At 42.5% G+C, this 19,875-nt stretch overlaps 1 protein-coding gene across 2 annotated transcripts in view; it reads left to right on the plus strand.

Annotated features, from left to right (window-relative positions):
* The first annotated feature begins 415 nt into the window (after nucleotides 1-415).
* LOC139367236 (enhancer of polycomb homolog 1-like) overlaps nucleotides 416-19,875 on the plus strand; it is a 73,143-nt gene continuing 53,683 nt past the window's right edge. Inside the window, exon 1 of one of the 2 annotated variants that reach the window (XM_071105465.1) lies at nucleotides 416-713. The gene's annotated coding sequence lies outside the window, so the exon portion shown is untranslated. Of the gene's footprint in view, nucleotides 714-13,245; nucleotides 13,354-19,875 lie in introns of those variants that run through there. The other variant, XM_071105466.1, reaches the window with a different exon arrangement.

The raw sequence follows: 19,875 nt of genomic DNA on the forward strand, positions 1-19,875 counted from the left end.
TTGAGTGGGGAAGGAAAATGTTGCATCTCATTGCAACAATGTATTTCATATGGAATATTGTCACTGTGTCTGTCTGCCTGGTAAATGAATGTGTCTACACTACTGCTCCAGCAATACATTTCCACACTAAATTCATATTATCAGGTCAGATTAAATGTTCCATGTATATTGTCTGGCTGCAGGGAATTTACATCAAATGAGCCATACGTGTACACAATTCAATTGTAGTCCAATACATGCACGCATTTCACAGTCTTACTATTGGCCTTCATCAATAATTAATGAAGTAGAATATAATATTAATCTAGTTCAGTGATGTTTTTACTAGGTCCACTGGAGTAAACCAACAGTGAGCTCATCGTCGCCACAGGTGATTGGTGCCACTCAAACTGTCCAATCACAAACCGTCTGTTTGACAATGCAAATTTTGGCTTGGTCAGCTGAGCTGTAATCTTTTTGGACATATTTTTCGCAACAGCTATGATATCCCTTCAAGTTCTGATGTTGGACAGCAAAATATTGATACAACACAAAATTTACAATGACAACCGATAGAAATGTGTAGCTATGTTCTAAATACTGCATAGTGTTTGTGGATTGCTGAGCTAAAGCTAGCAACTAATAATGCGGACGGTTTCCTATGGCTAACGTTAGCTGGGATATTCGACTCATGTCGACCAGAGTTGTCATCGTCCTCCCTGGTGGTTTCTCTGGTAAGTTCATTTTCTAGTGTGGGGTTTGTCTCTCTTAGACTATATACTAGAATAAATATTGTAATGTACATTTGACAAGTTTTTGAATGTAACTAGTCAAAGAAAAGGAAGACATTGGCTAATGTTAGCAAGCTAACGACGTTGGCTATCGACGCCCATGTCTTAATTCACAACTCTCGTTTTTAAAAACGCTGGTGTAAAAGTAACTTGGATATAAAATGCCCTTCCCCACAATCTAGGCTGCTAGATACGCACATTTCTTATTCATCTATACATTTGTAAAGTTATTTAACTTAGCTGTTAACATTAACTGTCCTCGTTCTTGGAAAAAACGAACGTTAGCTAACTAAGTTAGCTCCGCAACATTTGCCTGGACTGTGTGACCAAACATTCGCTAAGGTCAAGAATTGAAAAGCTGTTATTAAATGTAGATTTTTTTTTTATCGTGGGCGTAACGTTAACTCGACAAGTTGGTTAGCTAACTTACCTAGCCAGTCAACTAGCTAACGGCGCTAGTTACGTACTTTTTTTTTATAACTGCAAATTAGCCAAATTATTCGACATTCTTAACCAAGTCAAGTGACCACCAAGCAAATCTCGCTAACGTACGATATTTTTGTACCATTTTGTGTCTCTGAACACTGCATTCTTTACCAGAAAGTTGGTTGGCCCTCCTTGATGTCACGTAGGTTGATGGATACTTCTGTGTATATATAGTTTAGTAATATATGTGGACACGCCTTCAAATTAGTACATTCGGATATTTCAGCCACACCGGTTGCTGACAGGTGTATAGAATTGTGCACACCGCTATGAATTCTCCATAGACAAACATTGGCAGTAGAATGGCCTTACTGAAGAGCTCAGTGACTTCCAACGTGGCACCGTCATAGGATTCCTTCTTTCCAACAAGTCAGTTCCTAAAAAATTCTGCCCTACTAGAGCTGCCCCCATCGACTGTAAGTGCTGTTATTGTGAAGTAGAAACGTCTAGGAGCAACAATGGCTCAGCCACAAAGTGGTAGACCACACAAGCTCACAGAACAGGACTGCCGAGTGCTGTAGCGCGTAAAAGTAGTCTGTCCTCGGTTGCAACACTCGCTTCCGAGTACCAAGCTGTCTCTGGATGCAACGTCAGAACAAGAACTGTTCGTTGGGAGCATCATGAAATTGGTTTCCATATCCGAGCAACCACGCACAAGCCTAAGATCAACACGTTCTCTGGAGTGATGAATCACGCTTCACCATCTGGCAGTCCGACAGAGTAATCTGGGTTTGGTGGATGCCAGGAGAACTCTACATTCCCCAATGCATGCATAGTGCCAGCTGTAAAGTTTGGTGGATTTTTTTCATGGTTCGGACTTGGCCCCTTAGTTCCAGTGAAGGGAATTCTTAACTTTACAGTGTACAATGACATTCTAGATGATTCTGTGCTTCCAGCCTTGTGGCAACAGTTTGGGGAAGACCCTTTTCTGTTTCAGCATGACAATGCCCCCCGTGCACAAAGTGTGGTCCATACAGAAATGGTTTGTCGAGATCGGTGTGGAAGAACTTGACTGGCCTGCACAGATCCTCGACCCCATCAAACACCTTTGGGATGAATTGGAATGCCTACTTTGAGTCAGGCCTAATCGCCGACACCCGTGCCCGACTTCACTAATGCTCTTGTGGCTGAATGGAAGCAAGTTCCCGCAGTAATGTTCCAACATCGAGTGTGGGGGGGTTGTTATAGCAGCAAAGGGGGACTCTATATTAAGGCCCATGATTTTTGAATGAGAGTTTTGACAAGCATGTTTCAACATACTTTTGGTCATTTAGTGTGTTTTCATTTATAAAGCCCTTTTACAAAAAGTCCCACTGTACCTAACATCTTTACTAAACATTTGGACATACGAGTAACACACGTGGTCTCGGGTATCTATCGAAATCTTGATATTCCAGTTGTCTCTACTGAGTTAAGTAAAATCAGCTTTTTGTTCCACAACTAAGGTCCAAGAAAACCATCTTAAATGTTCTTACATTTGATGTTTTAGTACCTTAAGGGCAATTCAGAAAGCTAATAGAGGATCTTATTACTGATGAATGTGTTTGTATTTTATGACAGTGTTTGTCTTTCTGCATGCATTTTATATTTTGTGTGTATCTTTTGTAATTGATGTAATTCAGGGCCCATCTGTAAGAGACCTTGGTATCAGTATCCCTGAACCTTTATTTTAAATAAAAAATAACTAGCTAGCTACTAGCTGAATCGTTTAATACTTTTGATTCTACTTATCTATCAAAAAAAATTGTACTTTGTAAACAACAGGTGTAGACTAACAGCGAAATGCTTACTTACCGGTTATTTTCCAACAATGCAGAGTTGTACAATGCAGAAATGTATACACTCACTACTGTAAGTCACTCTGAATACGCGCATCTGCTAAATGAAAAAAAAAGTTAAAGATAAGAAATGTTTTAATAGTGACAGTGAATAACGACAAAAAATAACCACAAATATGGTTCGTTTTTCAGGGGGACTGATTATTTCCCACCCCACTTTAGCTGAGATGGGTAGAAAAGTTCTCTCTCTACATGCCAATATGTATAAATCTATTACAATGAATTGCATTGGGGGCTATGGAGGGGTTGGAGATAGGGATATGTATGACACAGTCCCCTTCAAACTACCCATATTTGGTTGGTAGAGACCCCACTGAGTATTTCCCACCCAATTTTAGCTACAAGCCAATATGTATTCTATGTACAGTCTATAGTGTAATGCATTGGGGGCTATGGGGGTGGAGTGAAAAGCCAGCAGCAGGCTGTGCAACAGTACCCTTCAAAAACAAACAATATTTGTTGAGTAGATGCCAACATTTTACTTACGATACCAGGTGAAGTATCACAATACCACGGGGGGGAATTCAGTGGTCTCGCGTCCTGTTCGCCTTGTTCCCGTTTTCTAAACGTAATGCTCATGTGCTACACATCTGGCACTGATATTCATACTTCTACTCAATACAACACATTAACTTCATACTGTTAACTGTGTAATATATTGAACAAAAATGTAAACGCAACATGTAACGTGTTAGTCCCATGTTTTATGAACTGAAATAAAAAATCCCAGAATGTGATTAATATGATTAACGAGTGTGGTGTGATCATAACAACATACAGGAACTCAAGTCCTTTTGTTCACCTGACTTAGAATTTCTTACAATCAAATGCTGACCGCATTATCGACCAAGAGAATTCTCTTCGATTTATAATCAGTCGTGTACACCCCAGCAGACACCTCAACGGCCCTGAAAGAACTTAATTGGGCTCTATGTAAACTGGAAACAACATCCTGAGGCTGGGGATTTTAACAAGGCTAATCTGAAAACAAGGCTCCCTAAATTTTTATCACCATTTCAAATGCGCGACCCGGGCTGGAAAAATTCTGGATCATTGTTACTCTAACTTCCGCAACGCATGCAAAGCCCTCCCTCGCCCTTCTTTCACCAAATCTGACCACGACTCCATTTTGTTGCTCCCAGCCTATTGACAGAAACGCCCATGCTCAGGTCTGGTCGGACCAGCGTTGAATAATCTGATTCCACGCTTCAAGATTGCTTCGATCACGTGGACTGGGATATGTTCCGGATAGCATCGAACAACAACATTGATGTACAGTGAGGAGAACAAGTATTGGATACACTGCCGATTTTGCAGGTTTTCCTACTTACAAAGCATGTAGAGGTCTGTCATTTTTATCATAGGAACACTTCAACTGTGAGAGACGGAATCTAAAACAAAAATCCAGAAAATCATATTTGTATGATTTTTAAGTAATTATTTTGCATTTTATGGCATGACATAAGTATTTGATACATCAGAAAAGCAGAACTTAATATTTTGGTACAGAAACCTTTGTTTGCAATTACAGAGATCATACGTTTCCTGTAGTTATTGCACACACTGCAGCAGGGATTTTGGCCCACTCCTCCATACAGACCTTCTCCAGATCCTTCAGGTTTTGAGGCTGTCGCTGGGCAATACGGATTTTCAGCTCCCTCCAAAGATTTTTCTATTGGGTTCAGGTCTGGAGACTGGCTAGGCCACTCCAGGACCTTGAGATGCTTCTTGCGGAGCCACTCCTTAGTTGCCCTGGCTGTGTGTTTCGGGTCGTTGTCATTCTGGAAGACACAGCCACGACCCATCTTCAATGCTCTTACTGAGGGAAGGAGGTTGTTGGCCAAGATCTTGTGATACATGGCCCCATCCATCCTTCCCTCAATACAGTGCAGTCGTCCTGTCCCCTTTGCAGAAAAGCATCCCCAAAGAATGATGTTTCCACCTCCATGCTTCACGGTTGGGATGGTGTTCTTGGGGTTGTACTCATCCTTCTTCTTCCTCCAAACACGGCGAGTGGAGTTTAGACCAAAAAGCTCTATTTTTGTCTTATCAGACCACATGACCTTCTCCCATTCCTCCTCTGGATCATCCAGATGGTCATTGGCAGACTTCAGACGGGCCTGGACATGTGCTGGTTTGAGCAGGGGGACCTTGCGTGCGCTGCAGGATTTTAATCCATGACGGCGTAGTGTGTTACTAATGGTTTTCTTTGAGACTGTGGTCCCAGCTCTCTTCAGGTCATTGACCAGGTTCTGCCGTGTAGTTCTGGGCTGATCCCTCACCTTCCTCATGATCATTGATGCCCCACAAGGTGAGATCTTGCATGGAGCCCCAGACCGAGGGTGATTGACCGTCATCTTTAACTTCTTCCATTTTTTTAAATAATTGCGCCAACAGTTGTTGCCTTCTCACCAAGCTGCTTGCCTATTGTCCTGTAGCCCATCCCAGCCTTTCGCATGTCTACAATTTTATCCCTGATGTCCTTACACAGCTCTCTGGTCTTGGCCATTGTGGAGAGGTTGGAGTCTGTTTGATTGAGTGTGTGGACAGGTGTCTTTTATACAGGTGACGAGTTGAGAAACTAACAGATCTGTGAGAGACGGAATTCTTACTGGTTGGTAGGTGATCAAATACTAATGTCATGCAATAAAATGCAAATTAATTACTTAAAAATCATACAATGTGATTTTCTGGATTTTTGTTTTAGATTCCGTCTCTCACAGTTGAAGTGTACCTATGATAAAAATTACAGACCTCTACATGCTTTGGAAGTAGAAAACACTGCCGATTTTGCAGGTTATCAAATACTTGTTCTCCCCACTGTATAAGCTAGAGGTCGACCGATTTTATAATTTTTCAACACCGATACCGATTATTGGAGGACCAAAAAAGCCTATACCAATTAATTGGCCATTAAAAAAAATTATATATATATATTTATTTATTTGTAATAATGACAATTACAACAATACTGAATGAACACTTATTTTAAGTTAATATAATACATCAATAAAATCAATTTAGCCTCAAATAAATAATGAAACCTGTTCAATTTGATTTAAATAATGCAAAAATAAAGTGTTGGAGAAGAATGTAAAAGTGCAATATGTGCCATGTAAGAAAGCGAACGTTTCAGTTCCTTGCTCAGAACATGAGAACATATGCAAGCTGGTGGTTCCTTTTAACATGAGACTACAATATTCCCAGGTAAGAAGTTTTAGGTTGTAGTTATTATAGTATTTATAGGACTATTTCTCTCTATACCACTTGTATTTCATATACCTTTTGACTATTGGATGTTCTTATAGGCACTTTAGTATTGTCAGTGTCACAGTATAGCTTCCGTCCCTCTCGCCTCTACCTGGACTCAAACCAGGAACACATCGACAACATCCACCCTCGAAGCATCGTTACCCATCGCTCCACAAAATCACGGCCCTTGCAGAACAACCACTCCAAGTCTCAGAGCGAGTGATGTCTGAAATGCTATTAGCGCGCATCCCACTAACTAGCTAGCCATTTCACATCGGTTACACCAGCCTAATCTCGGGAGTTGATAGGCTTGAAGTCATAAACAGCGCAATGCTTGAAGCACAGCGAAGAGCTGCTGGCAAAACGCACAAAAGTGCTATTTGAATGAATGCTTACGAGCCTGCTGCTGCCTACCATCGCTCAGTCAGATTGCTCTATCAAATATCAAATCATAGACTTAATTATAACATAACACACAGAAATACGAGCCTTTGGTCATTAATATGGTTGAATCCGGAAACTATAATTTCAAAAACAAAATGTTTATTCTTTCAGTGAAATACGGAACCGTTTTTGTATTTTATCTAACCATCCATAAGTCTAAATATTGCTGTTACACTGTACAAATGAGTTTTCAACGAGCCAGGTGGCCCAAACGGTTGCATATACCCTGACCCTGCGTGCCATGAACGCAAGAGAAGTGACACCATTTCACCTGGTCAAAATTGCCTGTTAACCTGGATTTCTTTTAGCTAAATATGCAGTTTAAAAATATATACACTGCTCAAAAAAATAAAGGGAACACTTAAACAACACAATGTAACGCCCAAGTCAATCACACTTCTGTGAAATCAAACTGTCCACTTAGGAAGCAACACTGATTGACAATACATTTCACATGCTGTTGTGCAAATGGATTAGACAACAGGTGGCAATTATAGGCAATTAGCAAGACACCCCCAATAAAGGAGTGGTTCTGCAGGTGGTGACCACAGACCACTTCTCAGTTTCTATGCTTCCTGGCTGATGTTTTGGTCACTTTTGAATGCTGGCGGTGCTTTCACTCTAGTGGTAGCATGAGACAGAGTCTACAACCCACACAAGTGGCTCAGGTAGTGCAGCTTATCCAGGATGGCACATCAATGCGAGCTGTGGCAAGAAGGTTTGCTGTGTCTGTCAGCGTAGTGTCCAGAGCATGGAGGCGCTACCAGAAGACAGGCCAGTACATCAGGAGACGTGGAGGAGGCCGTAGGAGGGCAACAACCCAGCAGCAGGACCGCTACCTCCGCCTTTGTGCAAGGAGGAGCACTGCCAGAGCCTTGCAAAATGACCTCCAGCAGGCCACAAATGTGTTTCTGACCGTTTGAGCAGATACATGCAGACTCCATGAGGGTGGTATGAGGGCCCGACGTCCACAGGTGGGGGTTGTGCTTACAGCCCAACACCGTGCAGGACGTTTGGCATTTGCCAGAGAACACCATGATTGGCAAATTTGCCACTGGCGCCCTGTGCTCTTCACAGATGAAAGCAGGTTCACACTGAGCACATGTGACAGATGTGACAGAGTTTAGAGACGCCGTGGAGAACGTTCTGCTGCCTGCAACATCCTCCAGCATGACCGGTTTGGCGCTGGCTCAGTCATGGTGTGGGGTGGCATTTCTTTGGGGGGGCCGCAAAGCCCTCCATGTGCTCGCCAGAGGTAGCCTGACTGCCATTAGGTACCGAGATGAGATCCTCAGACCCCTTGTGAGACCATATGCTGGTGCGGTTGGATCTGGGTTCCTCCTAATGCAAGACAATGCTAAACCTCATGTGGCTGGAGTGTGTCAGCAGTTCCTGCAAGAGGAAGGCATTGATGCTATGGACTGGCCCGCCTGTTCCCCAGACCTGAATCCAATTGAGCACATCTGGGACACCATGTCTCGCTCCATCCACCAACGCAATTTCCCTAGTTAAAATAAATTCATGTTAGCGGGAAATATTAACTAAATATTATTGTGCATTGATTTTAAGAACGGCATTGGTGTTTATGGTAAGGTACACGTTGGAGCAACAACAGTCCTTTTTCGCGAATGCGCACCGCATCGATTATATGCAGCGCAGGACACGCTAGATAAACTAGTAATATCATCAACCATGTGTAGTTAACTTGTGATTATGATTGATTGATAGATTTTCTAAGATAAGTTTAATGCTAGCTAGCAACTTACCATGGCTTCTTACTGCATTCGCGTAACAGGCAGGCTCCTCGTGGAGTGCAATGGGAGGCAGGTGGTTAGGGCGTTGGACTAGTTAACTGCAAGATTGAATCCGAGCTGACAAGGTAAAAATCTGTCGTTCTGCCTCTGAACAAGGCAGTTAACCCACCGTTCCTAGCCTTCATTGAAAATAAGGATGTGTTCTTAATTGACTTGCCTAGTTAAAGGTGTAAAAAAAAATCTGATTGTTATGAACTTGAAATTGGCCCTAATTAAATCAGCCATTCCGATTAATCGGAAGTATAAGCTGATTTGGTGAGCGAGTTTATTAGCAAGTGTATCTGTGATGTTGTACCCACGGCGACAATTAAAACCTTCCCCAACCAGAAACCGTGGATTGATGGGAGCATTCGTGCAAGACTGAAAGCGCAAACCACTGCTTTTAATCAGGGCGAGGTGACTGAAAACATGGCCAAATACAAACTGTGTAGCAATTCCCTCCGCGGCAATCAAACAAGCTAAGCGTCAGTATAGAGACAAAGTAGAGTCGCAATTCAACGGCTCAGACACGAGAGGTATGTGGCAGGGTCTACAGTCAAATCACAGACTACAAAAAGAAGCGGGCCACCGACACGGTCCGCTACCAAAACCTGCTGACCCTCCTTCACCGCAGCCTACGTGAGTAAAACATTTAAACGTGTTAACCCTCGCAAGGCCGCCGGCCCAGACTACATCCCCAGCCGCACCCAGGTGGTGAGGGTAGGAAACAACATCTCCACTCCGCTGATCCTCAACACTGGGGCCCCACAAGTGTGCATTCTTAGCCCTCTCCTGTACTCCCTCTTCACCCATGACTGCGTGGCCATGCACACCTCCAACTCAATCATCAAGTTTGCAGACGACACTACAGTGGTAGGCTTGATTACCAACAACGACGAGACTGTCTACAGAGAGGAGGTGAGGGCCCTTGGAGTGTGGTGTCAGGAAAATAACCGCGCACACTCAATGTCAACAAAACAAAGGGGATGATCGTGGACTTCAGGAAACAGCAGAGGGAGCAGCCCCCTATCCACATCGGTTTTAAGTTCCTCGGCGTACACATCATGGACAAACTGAAATGGTCCACCCACACAGACAGGGTATAAAGAAGGCGCAACAGCGCCTTTTCAACTTCAAGGGGCTGAAGAAATTTGGCTTGTCACCAATAACACTCACAAACTTTTACAGATGCACAATCGAGAGCATCCTGTCGCCCACAACCCCAAGGCTCTCCAGAGGGTAGTGAGGTCTGCGCAACGCATCACCGGGGGCAAACTACCTGCCCTCCAGGACACCTACGCCACCCGATGTCACAGGAAGGCCCAAAAAATAATCAAGGACAACAACCACGCGAGCCACTGCCCGTTCACCCCACTATCATCCAGAAGGCAAGGTCAGTACAGGTGCATCAAAGCTGGGACCGAGAGACTGAAAAACAGCTTCTATTTCAAGGCCATCAGACTGTTAACCTCTCTGGGATATTCGGGACGGTAGCGTCCCATCTCAACAGCAGCCAGGGAAAGTGCAGGGCGCCAAATTCAAAACAACAAGTCTCATAATTAAAATTCCTCAAGCATACAAGTATTTTACACCATTTTAATGATAGACTTCTCGTTAATCCAGCCACAGTGTCCGATTTCAAAAAGGCTTTACAGCGAAAGCAAACCAAACGATTGTTAGGTCAGAGCCAAGTCACAGGAAAAACACAGCCATTTTTCCAGCCAGAGAGAGGAGTCACAAAAAGCACAAAGATATTAAATTAATCACTAACCTTTGATCTTCATCAGATGACACTCATAGGACTTCATGTTACACAATACATGTATGTTTTGTTTGGCGCATTATGTTCAGTGGTTCCAAAACATCCAGTGATTTTGCAGAGAGCCACATCAATAATTTAGTACACAATCCAAAATCACGACGCCCCGGCAAGTCCATGCTAAAGTTCAGACAAAGTTATATTACAGTTCGTAGAAACATGTCAAACGAAGTATAGAATCAATCTTTAGGATGTTTTTATCATAAATATTCAATAATGTTCCAACCGGAGAATTCCTTTGTCTTCAGAAATGCAATGGAAAAGAGCTCGCTCTCTACTGTGAACGAGCTCATGGCACTCTGCCAGACTCTGCTCAAACAGCCCTTATGAGCCCCCACTTCACAGTAGAAGCTTCAAACAAGGTTCTAAAGACTGTTGACATCTAGTGGAAGCCTTAGGAAGTGCAACATGACCAATATCCCACTGTATCTTCAATAGGGCATGAGTTGGAAAAACTACTGGTTGGATTTTTTTCTCAGGTTTTTGCCTGCCATAGGAGTTCTGTTATACTCACAGACATCATTCAAACAGTTTTAGAAACTTCAGAGTGTTTTCTATCCAAATCTACTAATAATATGCATATATTAGCTGAGCCTGAGTAGCAGGCAGTTTACTCTGGGCACCTTATTCATCCAAGATACTCAATACTGCCCCCCAGTCCCAAAGAAGTTAAACAGCCATCACTAACATTTAGTGGCTTCTGCCAACATACTAACTCAAATCTCTAGCCACTTTAATAATTACAAATTGGATGTAATAAATGTATCACTAGCCACTTTAAACAATGCCACTTTATATAATGTTTATATGCCCTACATTACTCATCTCATATGTATATACTGTCTACTGCATCCTGTCTATGCCGTTCGGCCATCGCTCATACATATATTTATATGTACATATTCTTGTTCATTCCTTTACACTTGTGTGTATAAGGTAGGTGTTGTGAAATTGTTAGATTACTTGTTAAATATTACTGCATGTTCAGAACTAGAAGCACAATAATTTCGCTACACTCACATTAACGTCAGCTAACCGTGCGTATGTGACCAATAGTAGTGAGAACTGGTCTACCTGTCTCAGCTAAAGAGGTGTGGAAAATACTCAGTAGGGTCTCTACTAGTGTTGCACGGTATACCAGTCCCACGGTTGTATCACGGTACCAAAACTTTATATAAAATAACTTGTCCCTACCTATCTAAAGAACCCGCTGGCGCCTGTTATAAAATGTTCATGGGTTTATAGGTTCTGTTTAATTGTTGAAGGAACAGCAACTAGTCTCGTATGCACCGCTCCAATAATGTCCACTTCACTTTCACGTACATATCATGTGTGGCAGCTGTGAACAGCCAGCTGCATCCCCTACCAGCCCTCACTCACCTGCTCCTCTCCGTCCGCATCTATTCCGCCATCAGTTTTTAAATATATATATATATATAATTTAGCGGTGATGGAGAGCGAGGATGGAGACCCTGATCAGTCTTCTGCTGTTACATTAGAGTCTCAACTTTGGAGTGAGAGAGGGGGATGGGCTTTGTGTATAAACCGAAGAGGTGGAGCGAGAGGTTTCCCTTGCTAAAATATGTTCAAAATAAGGGCAATGTGTTTCTATGGGCTTATTTTGGAATAATCTTGTCGCTTTGGGACAACTTAAATTGTAAGTGCGGAGACGTACATCTCTCGAGTAGTGCAGCGTTCTGAGGCATTACATCTCAGTGCTAGAGGCGTCACTACAGACCCTGGTTTGATTCCAGGCTGTATCACAACCGGCCGTGATTGGGTGGCGCAGAATTGGCCTTGCATCATTATGGTTTGACCGGGGTAGGCAGTCATTGTAAATACGATTTTGTTCTTAACTGACTAAATAAAGGTTACATAAAAATAAAAAAAATCTTGTCATTATATAAACATCTCTGGTGTGAATGGGGATGGTACACACAGCATGGAGAAGCAAATGAGACGAGACCAAAAATACAACATGAGAACAAGCAGACACAAACTCTCATAAAAAGGGAAAATAACACAACCTTGATTCTTGCGATACAGGCTTTTGAAATATCACACAAATATAAATTCTAATTAATTTGAACAATTGCCCAGCCCTACATTGCAGTGGGTGGAGTAAGGAGTCACCAGAACTCTGTATTAAACCCGTTGCCCAGCACGAGACAAATGTGAAGTTTTCAAGTCTATTGAGTAATTCCAGTAACTTATATTTTATTAAGTGTATTTCTTCAAATACAGCCTACACTATCTGTAGTATAATTTGACAAATGTAATTTATCAATAGATTTTTTTCGAAGGTGGTTGCAATACTGGGGAAAACTATTTGTTTTTGATATTCCCAACGTTTAGCATGTCTTTGCAGGGGGACTCCTAAATCTGTTATCGTGCTCCCAGCATAACATCATACTGCTAAGTGAAATGGTTGACTGGCTAGTAGCCACACATACTGATGCTCTTGCTGGCTACATTAAATCAAATGTTATTGGTCACATACTCATATTTAGCAGATATTATTGTGGGTGTAACAAAATGCTTGTGACTTGAATCTAGCTAGTGACAATACATCATCTACAGTACAACTCCAAACATGGGTATATCCCTGGGACAACTCTTACCCTACGAGGTCGGAAAACTGCTGGTTTTCTGTTCTACCTAATTAATTGCACTGACCTGGTGTCCCCGATCCAAACCAGTCCCTAATAGTGGGGAATAATGGGGGGGAGAAGCAGTGGAACTTTCTTTAAGATCCAGATTTTGAATTTGAGGGTATAGGTTTAACGTCCTTTGGACAACATGTACACAATGACATCAGTTTCATTTCGGTCTCTGCTTTCCAGGCCACTATCCCATTCCCAAATGGATGATAAGCATGGAGTACGTTCTTAGCGTGTGGACTACACACCCACACTCTACAGGCAGGAGACCACACCCTCCTATCAGTACAGGTGAGATTAAGCTATATGCATTCATACAGTGCCTTCGGAAAGTATTCAAACCCCTTCCCTTTTCCCACATTTTGTTATGTTACAGCTGGGGATGCATGATATCGGAATTTAGTTCAACGCCGAAGTTAAAAACCGTTGTCAAAGCTACCGTGCATACCTATATAACGTGATGTAATGACACCACATAAAATTTTGCACTACAAGTGCCACACAGCATGTGGATCGAGCAGTCAACAAGTCGAGCAGTCATTTGAAAGAGTAAGAACATTTCAGCGAGACAACTCAAAAGACAAAATCCATTAACGTCAAGATAATGTAATTCATTGCCCTTGACAATCAACCGTTCTCTCGTGGGTGATGTTGGCTTTCGCCCACTGGTCGAGCTCCGGTACACACTACCAAGTGCGCTATTTTTCAGATGTTGCCCTACTGGAGTTACACAGTAATAGCGTCACTGCTATTGGCTTCTCAACATACAGTACATACTATGGAACGCTGTTTGGGACTTTGCGTGTAAAAAGATACAGTTGCACTGTCAAAGCTGTACAAAAGTCTGCAAACAAGCAAACCCCGGACACAAACAATGTGTAAACAATACCGTGTTGGTAATAAAACATAATTTGTTCGACCGCAACTTCTAGGCGAGATAGCTTTAGCTTGGTATATAGCTAGCACCAATACAACCAGCCTGAAAACAATGACCAGTAGAAACTGCAGTCATTTGCTGCTGGTGATTCTCTGATCCACCTTTACGCAGATGACACCATTCTGTATACTTCTGGCCCTTCTTTGGACACTGTGTTAACAAACCTCCAAACGAGCTTCAATGCCATACAACACTCCTTCCGTGGCCTCCAACTGCTCTTAAACGCTAGTTAATGCATGCTCTTCAACCGATTGCTGCCCGCCCGACTAGCATCACTACTCTGAAAGGTTCTGACTTAGAATATGTGGACAACTACAAATACCTAGGTGTCTGGCTAGACTGAAAACTCTCCTTCCAGACTCACATAAAGCATCTCCAATCTAGAATCGGCTTCCTATTTCGCAAAACAAAGCCTCCTTCACTCATGCTGCTAAACATACCCTCGTAAAACTGACTATTCTTGACTTCGGCGATGTAATTTACAAAATAGCCTCCAACACTACTCAGCAAATTGGATGCAGTCTATCACAGTGCCATCTGTTTCATCACCAAAGCCCCATGTACTACCCACCACTGCGGCCTGTATGCACTCGTTGGCTGGCCCTCGCTTCATATGCGTCACCAGACCCACTGGCATCAGGTCATCTATAAGTCTTTGCTAGGTAAAGCCCCGCCTTATCTCACTCAGCTCACTGGTCACCATAACAACACCCACTCGTAGCACACGCTCCAGCAGGTATATTTCACTGGTGATCCCCAAAGCCTCCTTTGGCTGCCTTTCCTTCCAGTTCTCTGCTGCCAATGACTGGAACGAATTGCAAAAATCACCGAAGCTGGAGACTCATATCTACCTCACTAACTTTAAGCATCAGCTGTCAGAGCAGCTTACCAATCACTGCACCTGTACACAGCCCATCTGTAAATAGCCCACCCAACTACCTCATCCCCATATTATTTATTTTTGCTCTTTTGCACCCTAGTTGCACACAGGAGGAAACCTGGCACCATATTGAAATTGAACTTCAGTTCATGAAGATAAATAGCTAGCCAGCTACTTAACCCTGTTGCCCAAATCTAACGTTGTAAGCAGCCACCGAGCTTCATCTGGCTATTAAGGCTCGACCTGACCGGGTTATGTGTTGTTAAGCTAGCCACAATAAGGATTAGGCACAATAGTGGAATTTGCAGTTTGTCTTCAAAATAAAAGTGTCATTGACAGTCATACAAATAGTGGAATTATGCCATACTTTTATTTTGAAGGCTAACCGCAAAGTCCACTATTGTGGCTAATCCTTATTGTGGCTAGCTTCACATAGATGGGTCCAACCACCATTAATCAAATAAGAACTGTCTTATAAATTAAAGTTATTTTAGATGACACCTAGCTGTATAGTTAGCTAGCTAACTGTAGCTAATGAAACATTGTTTTGCTGTTTTCACGGCCGGATGTGATACAGCCTGGATTCGAACCAGGGACTGTTTTGTCTCTTGCACTGAGATGCAGTGCCTTAGACCTGTGTGTGTGTGTGTGTGTGTGTGTGTTAACTGTACTAGAATGCTTAAAAGGCTGCTCAAATTTTAAATATCGGTATCAGGGTTTTTGGCAAGGAAAATACCGGATATCGGTATCTGCCAAAAATGTAATGTCGGTGCATCACTAGTTACAGCCTTATTCTAAAATGGATTAAATTACACATTTTCCTCATCAATCTACACACAATACCCCATAATGACAGAGTGAAAACAGGTTTTGAAATTTTTGCTAATTTATCATTTAAAAAAATACTGTATTTACATAAGTTTTCACACTCTTTGCTATGAGTCTCGAAATTTAGCTCAGGTTCATCCTGTTTCCATTGATAATCCTTGCTGTTTCTACAACTTGATTGGAGTCCACCTGTGGTAAATTCAATGGATTGGACATGATTTGGAAAGAATCACATCTGTCTGTATAAGGTCCCACAGTTGACTGCATGTCTGAGCAAAAACTAAGCCATGAGGTGGAAAGAATTGTCCGTAGAGCTCCGAGACAGGATTGTGTCGAGGCACAGGTCTGGGTAAGGGTACCAAAAAATGTCTGCAACGTTGAAGATCCCCAAGAACACAGTGGACCCCATCATTCTTAAATGGAATAAGTTTGGAACCACCAAGACTCTTTCTATAGCTGGCCGCCTGGCCCAACTGAGTAATCGGGGGAGAAGGGCCTTGGTCAGGGAGGTGACCAAGAACCCAATGGTCACTCTGACAGAGCTCTAGAATTCCTCAGTGGAGATGGGAGAACCTTCCAGAAGGACAACCATCTCTGCAGCACTCCACCAATGAGGCCTTTATTTTAGAGTGGTGAGACGGAAGCCACTCCTCAGTAAAAGGTATATGACAGCCCGCTTGGAGTTTGCCAAAAGGCCCCTAAAGACTCGGACCATGAGAGCCAAGATTCTCTGGTCTGATGAAACCAAAATTGAACTCTTTGGCCTGAATGCCAAGTGTCATGTCTGGAGGAAACCTGGCACCATCCCTATGGTGAATGGTGGTGGCAGCATCATGCTGTGAGTATGTTTTTCAGCGACAGGGACTGGGAGAGTAGTCAGGATTGAGGCAAAGATGAATGGAGCAAAGTACAGAGATCCTTGAAGAAAACCTGCTCCAGAGCGCTCAGGACCTCGGACTGGGGCGAATGTTCATCTTCCAACAGGACAATGACCCTAAGCACACAGCGAAGCCAACCCAGGAGTGACTTCGGGACAAGTGTCTGAATGTCCTTTATTGGCCCAGCCAGAGCCTGGACTTGAACGTCATCGAACATCTCTGGAAAGACCTGAAAATAGCTGTGCAGCGACGCTCCCCATCCAACCTGACAGAGCTTGAGAGGATCTCCAGAGACAAACTCTCCAAGTAAAGGTGTGCCAAGCTTGTAGCGTCATGCCCAAGAAGACTCGAGGCTGTAATTGCTGCCAAAGGTTAAAGTGCTGACTTATGTAAATGGTATATCTGTTTTTTTATTCTTAATACATTTGCAAAAAAAACGAACCTCTTTCTGCTTAGTCATTATGGGATATTGTTTGTCAATTGATGTTTTTTTTATATTTTATTCATTTTAGAATAAGGCTGTAACAAAATGTGGAAAAAGTCAAGGTGTCTGAATACTTTCCGAATGCACTGTATATACTTTGTGGTGACTTTATAAACTAATGATTGTGTTCTTGACAAGTATTCCCATACCATCTATTGTCTAATTTGGCGATCTGGAGTGCAGGTAATTGTTTTAAAAGCCTTATGACGTGATAGTGTGTTATCCCTAGTAACGAGAACCATGTAACCATGACACATTCCTACACGATTTCCTGATTTCACAGATGGACCACTTAGAAGTTAAATCATGGGGGAAATTATTTTACCCACTGATAGAACTAAGCGTTGCATGATTTTTTATTTCTGGGGGTGGATTATCCCTTTTAAGGAGCAAATATCCACACCTGATTCTATCAATCAGCATAGGCATACATGGTTACCAGCATTAGGTCATAGAGAGAGATCGAGGACTCGTCTTTGTATCTGTGCCATTATAGCATCTGTGATTGAGGCTATCTCCATTTGGAAGTAGCACATTTTCTTCCTTACAATTGGCTGATCTCTCCTGAAGAACCAGTTGGACATGACTCCAACAGGGTCACCAGGAATGATCAGCCAATGAAGTTGGAAGTCCCACCCAGTTGACTAAATTAAAATGGTGGAAGCCCACAATGGCGCTGCAAATGTTAATCAAAATAAAAACATTTTTTAAATAACTAACCCAAGATGGACCACAACCTGTCGTTTCCAATGGGAGCAAATTAATCATAGTGACAGAACAAGCAGAGAGGTGGACAGAGCCAAGAACGAGCTAGCGAGACCATATTTGCGCGTTCTAGCATGTATTTCAATCAAATGTATTTATAAAGCCCTTCTTACATCAGCTGATGTCACAAAGTGCTGTGTAGAAACCCAGCCTAAAACCCCAAACAGCAAGCAATGCAGGTGTAGAAGCACGGTTGCTAGGAAAAACTCCCTAGAAAGGCCAGAACTTAGGAAGAAACCTACAGAGGAACCAGGCTATGGGGGGTGGCCAGTCCTCTTCTGGTTGTGCCAGGTGGAGATTATAACAGAACATGGCCAAGATGTTAAAATGTTCATAGATGACCAGAAGGGTCAAATAATAATAATCACAGTGCTTGTCGAGGGTGTAACAAGTCAGCACCTCAGGAGTAACCCGATCATTCAGAGTATCTCTACCGCCTTGCTGTCTCTAGAGAGTTGAAAACAGCTGGTCTGGGACAGGTAGCACGTCCAGTGAACAGGTCAGGGTTCCATAGCCGCAGGCTGAACAGTTGAAACTGGAGCAGCAGCACGACGAGGTCGACTGGGGACAGCAAGGAGTCATCAGGCCAGGTAGTCCTGAGGCATGGTCCTATGGCTCAGGGCCAGAGTGAGAGAGAGCATACTTAAATTCACACAGGGCACCGGATAAGACAGGAGAAATACTCCAGATTTAACAGACTAACCCCAGCCCCCCCGAGACACAAACTACTGCAGCATAAATGAGCATATTTCCATTTGGGAACGCCTACTCTCTGAACTGTGCATGCGCAATAACTCGATTTGCGCTAGCACTGTTTCTCAACAATGCAATAAATTGGCCCATTCTGTTCGTAACAGATTCAAGTTTTGTGAACAGAAAGCTGTATTGAAATCAAGTGTTTCATCAATAGGAAAATTAGCATAATGTCGGCCAAAATCTATCTTCTCCCACTGCCGGCCACTGGGCTTCCTCTCATCACCATATTTGGTGGTGAGTGGTAATGTCAAACGGATGCTTCAGATTTAAACATCCTGTGAAACATCTGGGGCCTCCTTTTATAACCGTTGTGTAAAATTTACACAATCTACTTACACCATTTCTGAAAAGACTTAGCAAGCACAAACATATTGATTTACTAACTTGGCGCACGCCATATACACATTGTTCCGGTTATAAATCAAACCTGTCGTAAAACCGCTTGTGAACGAGCATTGTAGCGCCGCCTGATAATCGCCCGTCATTCACCTTTTATGGTGACAATAACACCCTTTTATTTTCTGTATATTTTGGAAGTAGGCAAAGACACAGTATCTAATGGAAATATCAATGGGGAACATCAAATGTTTTTGGGGATGCATACAGAATATTTTATTTTTCAGGCTGCAGCAAATTTCACTGACTGTTTCTGAAAGACAAAATGATTGCAAATTGTTGTGGACCTGTAAACAGTTTAAATTCATGTTTTGCATTTACTTTTCCCCAACCTAAATAGGCTGCACTGCCTGTGAATTCTGAAACTTTGTCTACTCAAAAAATAATTAAACTACAGTACTCAATATTTGGAAGGTATTCTTAATGTTTTGTACACTCATTGTAGATGCCTGTTAATAATTATTTTAGAATGCAGAGATTAAACAAATGAACAGGACCAACTCCAGGCTTTTTCACCTGGTTTTTACTGATTTTCCTTATGAACTGTAACTCATAACTTTTGATATTGTTGCATGTTGCGTTTTTTAAATATTTTTGTTCAATATAGAAGACCAGTTGAAGTATGACAAAACCAACGCTTTGCAGTACTTAGGGAATGCCACAAGAGGGTGACATTGACTAACATATAGGTCCCCTAAAATTACAGTACACTGAGTCGTGGTTTGCTTTTCAAATTTGGTTAGCAAATAATTTGGGGAGGTGCGTATATTTGTCCTGTTACAAGTGTCAGTAAGACCAAGGAGCTGATCGTGAACTATAGGAGAAAGAGGGGAGAGTACATCCACATCGACTAGGCTGTTGTGAAATAGGTTGAGAGCTTCAAGTTCCT

The sequence above is a fragment of the Oncorhynchus clarkii genome, chromosome 15, assembly GCF_045791955.1.
Source record: "Oncorhynchus clarkii lewisi isolate Uvic-CL-2024 chromosome 15, UVic_Ocla_1.0, whole genome shotgun sequence".
In the NCBI taxonomy this organism is placed as follows: domain Eukaryota; kingdom Metazoa; phylum Chordata; class Actinopteri; order Salmoniformes; family Salmonidae; genus Oncorhynchus; species Oncorhynchus clarkii.